The following is a 7,048-nucleotide window of genomic DNA, read 5'->3' on the forward strand; positions in this document are numbered from 1 at the left end:
TCCTCCTTCAGTATCATTGGCTCTTGGTCGTATGCTACCTCTTGAAATGGTTGAACATTAACCATTTCCTTTTGGTACAGTGACTCTGTGTATTCTTTCCAACTTCTCTTGATGCTTTCTGCATCCTTCAATAATTTGCCCAGAGAATCTTTCAGTAACGAAAGTCAAGGCTTGAATTTTTTCTTCAGTTCCCCCAGCTTGAGAAATGCTGAACGTATTCTTCCTTTTTGGTTTTCTGATTCCAAATCTTTGCACATTTTGTTGTAATATTTGGCTTTATCTTCTTGAGCTGATCTTTGACATTTTCTGTTCAGCTCTTGGACCTCCTCAGTAAGCAATGCTTACTTTTCCTTAAATTAGCTATAGAGTTGATTTCTATTCATTTTTAAACAGTATAATAAAATGAAATGAATGCCGAAACACATTTTGTTAAGGTCTTTCTTCCCTCCATCCTCTCTGTTATTTCTGAGTGTAAGACTCCCAACTCACAGTTGGGAGACAGTGTGATCTAAGGCAAAGATGGTGAATGTCTGGCCTGTGGACCACATAAGTTCCATGAAATCATTTGGTCTGGCCCTGCCAAGGTATCTGCAGGTGAGATACAAAATTTAATAAACCTACCAGCTTTTTGCATGACAAAATATTAAGCAAATCACAGCAATAACATAGAATTTGAGGGACAAACAAGGAACATCCATTATAGGCCATCCAAGTGTAGTATGTGACAGACATGTATGCTTCTCATCAGTTGCTCCTGGCCCCTGTGCCCGTATTGTGGTGTCTCAGAGGACAATCAGTACCAGGCAGACTGGGAGTGTACACGTTGCAGAAGTGTTCCACACTGTGGTAAAACCACTGTGATCTGGTAATGATGAGACGAGATGATTCCTGGTGAAGCTGATTACCTTGCCTCTGCTGACTGACAATGATGTTGTCGACTTCTTTGTTGATATACGGTAACTCTGATACAATCTTTATCCACACGTCCACAATCAGCATTCCTCACAAAAACTGAATCTCAGATGAAGATTAAGGAAATTACAGTACACAGAAAAGACCTTAAGAGTCAATGATACGAATGCTGGATATGTTCCAAATCCAATATGCAGGATTGGAACAGCAATCAAAACACAATAATCATGTCGCTGGTGACACACACACTGGATAGTAATTAAATCTTAAAATGTGACATACTGCAAATGGTGACTTCAAAGTAAAGAAAAGTTGATGTCAAGTGTCAGTCTTGCCAAGAGAAATGGACAAATGATTATTTTTGTTGTTGTTGAAGTCAAAGGCAAACCTATGTGCCTAGTTTGTGGCAATACAGCAACAGTGATGAAAAATCCAGTCTGGAGTATCATTACAGCTCAAAGCGTGCTTATTCAATGATGTGGGAGGTCTAATGTGTCTGAATAAAATCTATGCTCTTCAATGGAGTTTGTAATCACAAGCTGCTTTCACCAGGTCTCATTGTGACAGAGACAACGTTATTCGGATGAGTTATGTAGTGAGTGAGCTAATCTCAAAAAGCTGAGACCTCGTGTAGAGACAGTTTGTGAAAGAGTATGTGGTGACTGCTGTGGAGTTGTTAGTACCAGACAAAGTAAAATTGTCTAAGAGTGTTAATTTGTCTGGAGAACTCTCTCAGATTGAATTACTGACTTAGCACAAGGTATTGAAAAAAAAAAAAAATTGAGGAATTCTGCAGGAGATTTTCAATTTTTCTTTCTGATTTATGATGAAATTAAAAAAGATAACAAATACTGCCAAACTAGCCATTTTCATTTGTAGGATAACTGCAGAGATTGACACACGAGAAGAACTGCTGTCACTGGAAGCTATGCATGGCACTGCAAGAGGAGAGGACTTGTTTGAGAAACTTGTTTTATCAATGAAAAAACTTGAGCTAACATTTAAAAAATTAAGTGGCCTTACTACAGATGGAGCTCCAGCCATGGTTGGCTTACAAAAAGAGTTAAGTACATTTGTCAAGAAACAACTAAATTGTCTCAGTCTTGATCCAAGTGATGTAATTATATGCCACTGCGTCATACACCAAGAAAATGTCTGTGCAGTCATTGGGGATAAACAATATGATGTCAAAGTAGTAACATGAATAAAGTTTGCAAAATCAGAGAGTTTAACAGATGCCAGTTTAAGAAATTACTGAATGATCTTGACTTTGAGTATTATGATCTTGTTGATCACTGTGAAGCAAATCTGGTGGCTCTGTTTCAGGCACATACTCATGATGTTTTATGAACTGTGGGATGAAGCCAAACAGTTCATGGAGATGAAGTGAAAACTTGTCAGGGAACTCAACAATAGCAAGTGGCTGTGTGATCTAGCACTCATGGTGGACATTATCAAGTACCTCTCAGGTACCTGAATACGCTGATGAATGTGTGGAACTAAGTGAGGCATTTAATGAAAGATTCAAGGACATGAAAAGTAAGCAAATGGAATTAGACATTTTGCTACAGTGTTCAGTGTGGAACCAGCTGAAATCATCAGCTAAAGTGATGATGAGCTGGATGCTAGGTACAATAACCTCCCACAGCTTGAGTTCTAGAAATGTTACATAAACAATGAAACATTCATTGAAATATGCATCTGTGTTCAGAACAACTTACTGCTGCAAGCAGTTCTTTTCAAAACTTACCATTGCAAGAGTCCACTTCACTTCAGACTGATGAATACAAACCTGGAAAAGCAGTTGCGAGTTGCAACATCATTAATACCAGCTCACATCACATTCTTTACCCAAGAGAAGCAGTTCTAAACATCACATTGTTGTTGTTAAATGCCATTGAGTTGATTCGACCCATAGCGACCCTGTATAGGGTTTCCAAGGAGCAGCTGGTGAGCTTGAACCACTGACTTTGCAGTTCAAACAACTTTGCAGTCTGATGCATTAGCCCACAGCGCCACACCAGGACTCCAGACATCACATTGTTGTTGTTGTTAAGTGCTGTCAAGTCAGTTCTGACTCATAGTGACCCTATATAGGGTTTCCTAGGAGCAGCTGGTCAGCTTGAATTGCCGACCTTGTAGTTCAAACAGGTTTGCAGTCTGGTGCATTAACCCAAAGTGCTACATGAGGACTCAACATTAGGGGTGAGTTAATTAAATGTTTGACCAAATATAGCAGTCTAATTTTGAAGTTCATAATTTAATATGGCCCATGAATGATGTTATAAATATCCAATTGGCCCTTCACAGAAAAAAGATTCCCCACTCCTGATCTAAAGAAATGAACTTGGTTGAATCCCTGTTCCATTCCTTTCTATGAGCTCTGTATCTTGAGCATCGTATTAAGTCCTCCAGCCTCAATTTATTCATTTGTAAATGGGGTTAGTGGTTTTCATTTCATAGGATTGTTATGCAATATAACTAGAGAAAATGTATACAAAAGACCTGGCATATGATGATCGCCAAATAAAAGTTAGTTATACAATTTTTCCTCCTATAGTGTTTCAGTGTCCAGTCATTCACCAGTCATTGGTTCCATGAGCACTTGAACACTCTAGAGACTCTGGTAAAAATTTTCTTTAATGCTACTGAACAACTCAGTTTTTAAATTTGTATTTTCCATGTGTGTTAGTTGAAGCATAATAGAGACAATGTGGTGCTGAGGGGTAAGCATCGAATAAGAGACAGAGGAGAGCTGGTTCCAACACTAACTCTGACCATAAACGCAATTGTGTGACCTTACATATTTCATATCCTTTCTCTGGGCCTCTTTTCTCGCCTGTACAATAAAGGGATTGGCCTAGATGTGTATTTCCTAGCATATGAATAAGTTTTGTACCTTGCTACTGACATTTTGGGTTGGGTCCATCTTCATTCGATAAAACTATTCACACAGTGCAGAACTGGTAGCCATGTTACATGATGTCTAGCATCCCTGGTCCCCGCCTTCTAAATGCCAGTAGAGCCTCCAGACTTTGTGGCAAAAGTCCCCTTAGATTTTTGGATACAATTAGGGAGGCAGAATTTCCAAGGTTAATTATCAACCATTCTATAAAGTAAAAATAAAACTGTTTCAGTGATTAATTCAGTAATCCAATAGGTTTGTGTGTCAGAGAGTTAAGTAAAATTGAACAGATTTCTTTAAAGTGGAGTCTCTAAACCTTTACTATATGTTGTTGTTGTTAAGTGACATCGAGTCAGTTCTGACCCATAGCAACCCTGTATAGGACTTCCGAGGAGCAGCTGATGAGCTTGAACCACAGACCTTGTGGTTCAAACCAACTTTGCAGTCCAGAGCGTTAACACACAGTGCCACACCAGGACTCCTTTACTATATGAGGGTGCTTAAAAAAGGCCATGGAGAGGTGGAATGAAAAGATAATGGAAATTTTCTTTGAACTTTCTGAAGCCCTCTCATATAAATATGTGCAATGACTGAATCAATTTGTTCTTTAATCTAGTCCTTACTTGGAGTAGAAGTGGGAATTCACTGAGATGGGGTAGGAATTCTGGTAAACAGCAGATATGTGTCCTTGGGGAAATTGTATTTGTGATACGCAGTGTGAACCATAAGTTTAGGCATTCCATGTCACCACATTCCATGCCTCTCAGTGCCTAAGTGAAAGAATGGAATCATAATTTGTTGTTGTTGCTAGAGAGGCCAAGAAAAGAAACTGTTGGCTATTAAACACTTTTCCCACCTGTCTATAAGCAATTCCCCTACATGAGAGAATAGTGGAAGTAAGAAAGTCCAGGTGGGAACGTCAAGTGGAATGCTACAATTAGAGAGGGAAATGCAAGAAATGGAGAATTCAGTCTCCATATCTCATTTGAATTTTATGGGCCAAGCTCACTGAAGCAATAGCAGGAGAAGAGTGAAAGTTCTTCTACTGTGTCTTCACTAATTTAATATTCTATTACCAGTGATGATTGAATTTCACATTTCCAGGCCTCACCTCTTCATCAAAACATGGGCTCAGTACCAAAGATATACAGCTCAGTGAGGGGGTTCATGACTTTATTTACAGTCTTAAAGATTCTTTGGTTTCCATTAACATTTTCATCAAAGCTCTATTGTATCCACCCCACCTTGTCTAGTTTGGCTGGTTTGATTAGCAAAGGTGAATAGAGCTGGAGCCTGGAGCCAATAAAGGAAAATACTTATAGCAAAAAGCCCTGAAGGGCTTCAAGGAAACCTCAAGGAATCATGGGCTGGATTTTCCAGACATCTTTGGGGAGCACCAGACCTGTGGTCTATGGAGTTAGAAGCCGTACCAGATCTGTCAGCTCATTTTCTTTTCTTGCTGTCAAATGTTTTTATTTGCTATATTACATGACTTTTGAATTAATGCCCTCACTTATTAAATAAATATTTATTGAGAACGTACTATAGGTCAAGCACTGCTCTTGGTACTGAGAAAACAGCAGCAAATAGGGGAGTCGAAATCCCTGCACATATTGAATTTTCAGTCAAGTAGGGGAGACACATTTAAAACAAACAAAACAAATAAATGATTAATATAATGCCAAGACAGGGCAAGCACAGTGAAGGTTAAAGCAGAGTAAAAGGTTAGTGGAATGAGAGATGGAGCTAAGACATATGCTGCAAAAATGGTCAGATACATCTCTTCAGGCAGTAATAGAGAACAGAGACAAAAATGAAGGGATTAATCATATGGGGTTTTGTGGAAAGAGGCTTTTGAAATAGAGGGGGCCATGGCTGTGAAAACCTTGTTGTTGTTACGTGCCATCAAGTTGGTTCTAACCCATAGCAATCCTACATAGGATTTCCAAGGAGCAACTGGTGAGCTTGAACTGCCAACCTTGCATTTCAAACAGCTTTGCAGTCTGGTGCATTAACTCACAGTGCCACACCAGGCCCTTAAGCAATATTAAACTTCAAGTAGAGTATGAAGGCTGATGTGGCTAATGCAAAGTGTCGGAAGGAGTTGATAGGAAAGGAGATCAGAGAAATATGCAGGACCCAGATTGTGTGGAGTCCTGGAGACCATGGTAAGTAGTTTGACTTTTGAGATTTTGGAGCAAAGGACTGATACTAACTGTTAGCTTCTGAGTGGAGAACAGAAAGTAGGGGATGACAAGAATGGAAAAAGGAATAGGTCATGTTGGAACAAGAGTATGAGCAACATTAGTCAGAAAACTTCATTACAGATGGAAGAGGAGACATAGTCGTTTTTTAACTGCCATAGCCTGCAGGTGACACATAAATTATGTTCACTGGTCAGTACTAAGGAGCTTTAGTGGGTCACTGGGTTAAGCTCTGGGTTGCTAACTGAAAGGTCAATGATTTAAAGGCACCAGCTGCTCTTTAGGAGAACAATGTGACAGTCTGCTCTGTAAAGATGCATAGCCTCAGAAACCCTTAAAAACAAGTCTACTTTGTTATATAAGGTTACTATAAGTTAGAATCAATTCAACAGCAGTGGGTTTTTGGGTTTTGGAAGAACTACTCACAGGGCCTTAGCCTAATGCAAGTAAGGTTAGGAAATAAAAGGGGATAAATTAAATGTTTGGAATGCTAACTGAATTCAACCGCTTCTTGTCACTTCCTCTGCTATCAGTCTAATATCTAATATCACCATCATCTTTTACCTGGACCCGTTTTGGACATCATGTGTGCCACATGGATAGTTATAAGATGAACAATGGTCACCCAACTCATACTGAAATACAAAACCGTGAGAAATGCTTTTCTTGTGTTAAACTCTGAGATGTAATGTGTTTATTTTGACAGCTAGCATTGCTTATCCTGAAAAATACAATGTATATTTTGTTTTTTTTTAATGTTTTATTGTAAATTATGTGATAGTTTACATGGGAGAACATTAGTTTTACATTCATCCTATCGTATATTATTTCATTGCCATGGTTACAAAACCTTCCATGCATCATCAACCAACCAAAGGGTATATCCTGCAAGCCTGCCCTCCAGTTGTCAGCACACAGCCCCTCTGCCTCTCTGAGTCTATAGTCCCCAGCCACTCCATTTCTCTATGTCATCATCTCTGCCTCTATCTCTGGCATCACTACTTCTCTGTGTAGGGTCCGGCTCTCT

This window comes from Chrysochloris asiatica, unplaced genomic scaffold (assembly GCF_000296735.1).
Source record: "Chrysochloris asiatica unplaced genomic scaffold, ChrAsi1.0 scaffold00050, whole genome shotgun sequence".
Classification (NCBI taxonomy): Eukaryota; Metazoa; Chordata; class Mammalia; order Afrosoricida; family Chrysochloridae; genus Chrysochloris; species Chrysochloris asiatica.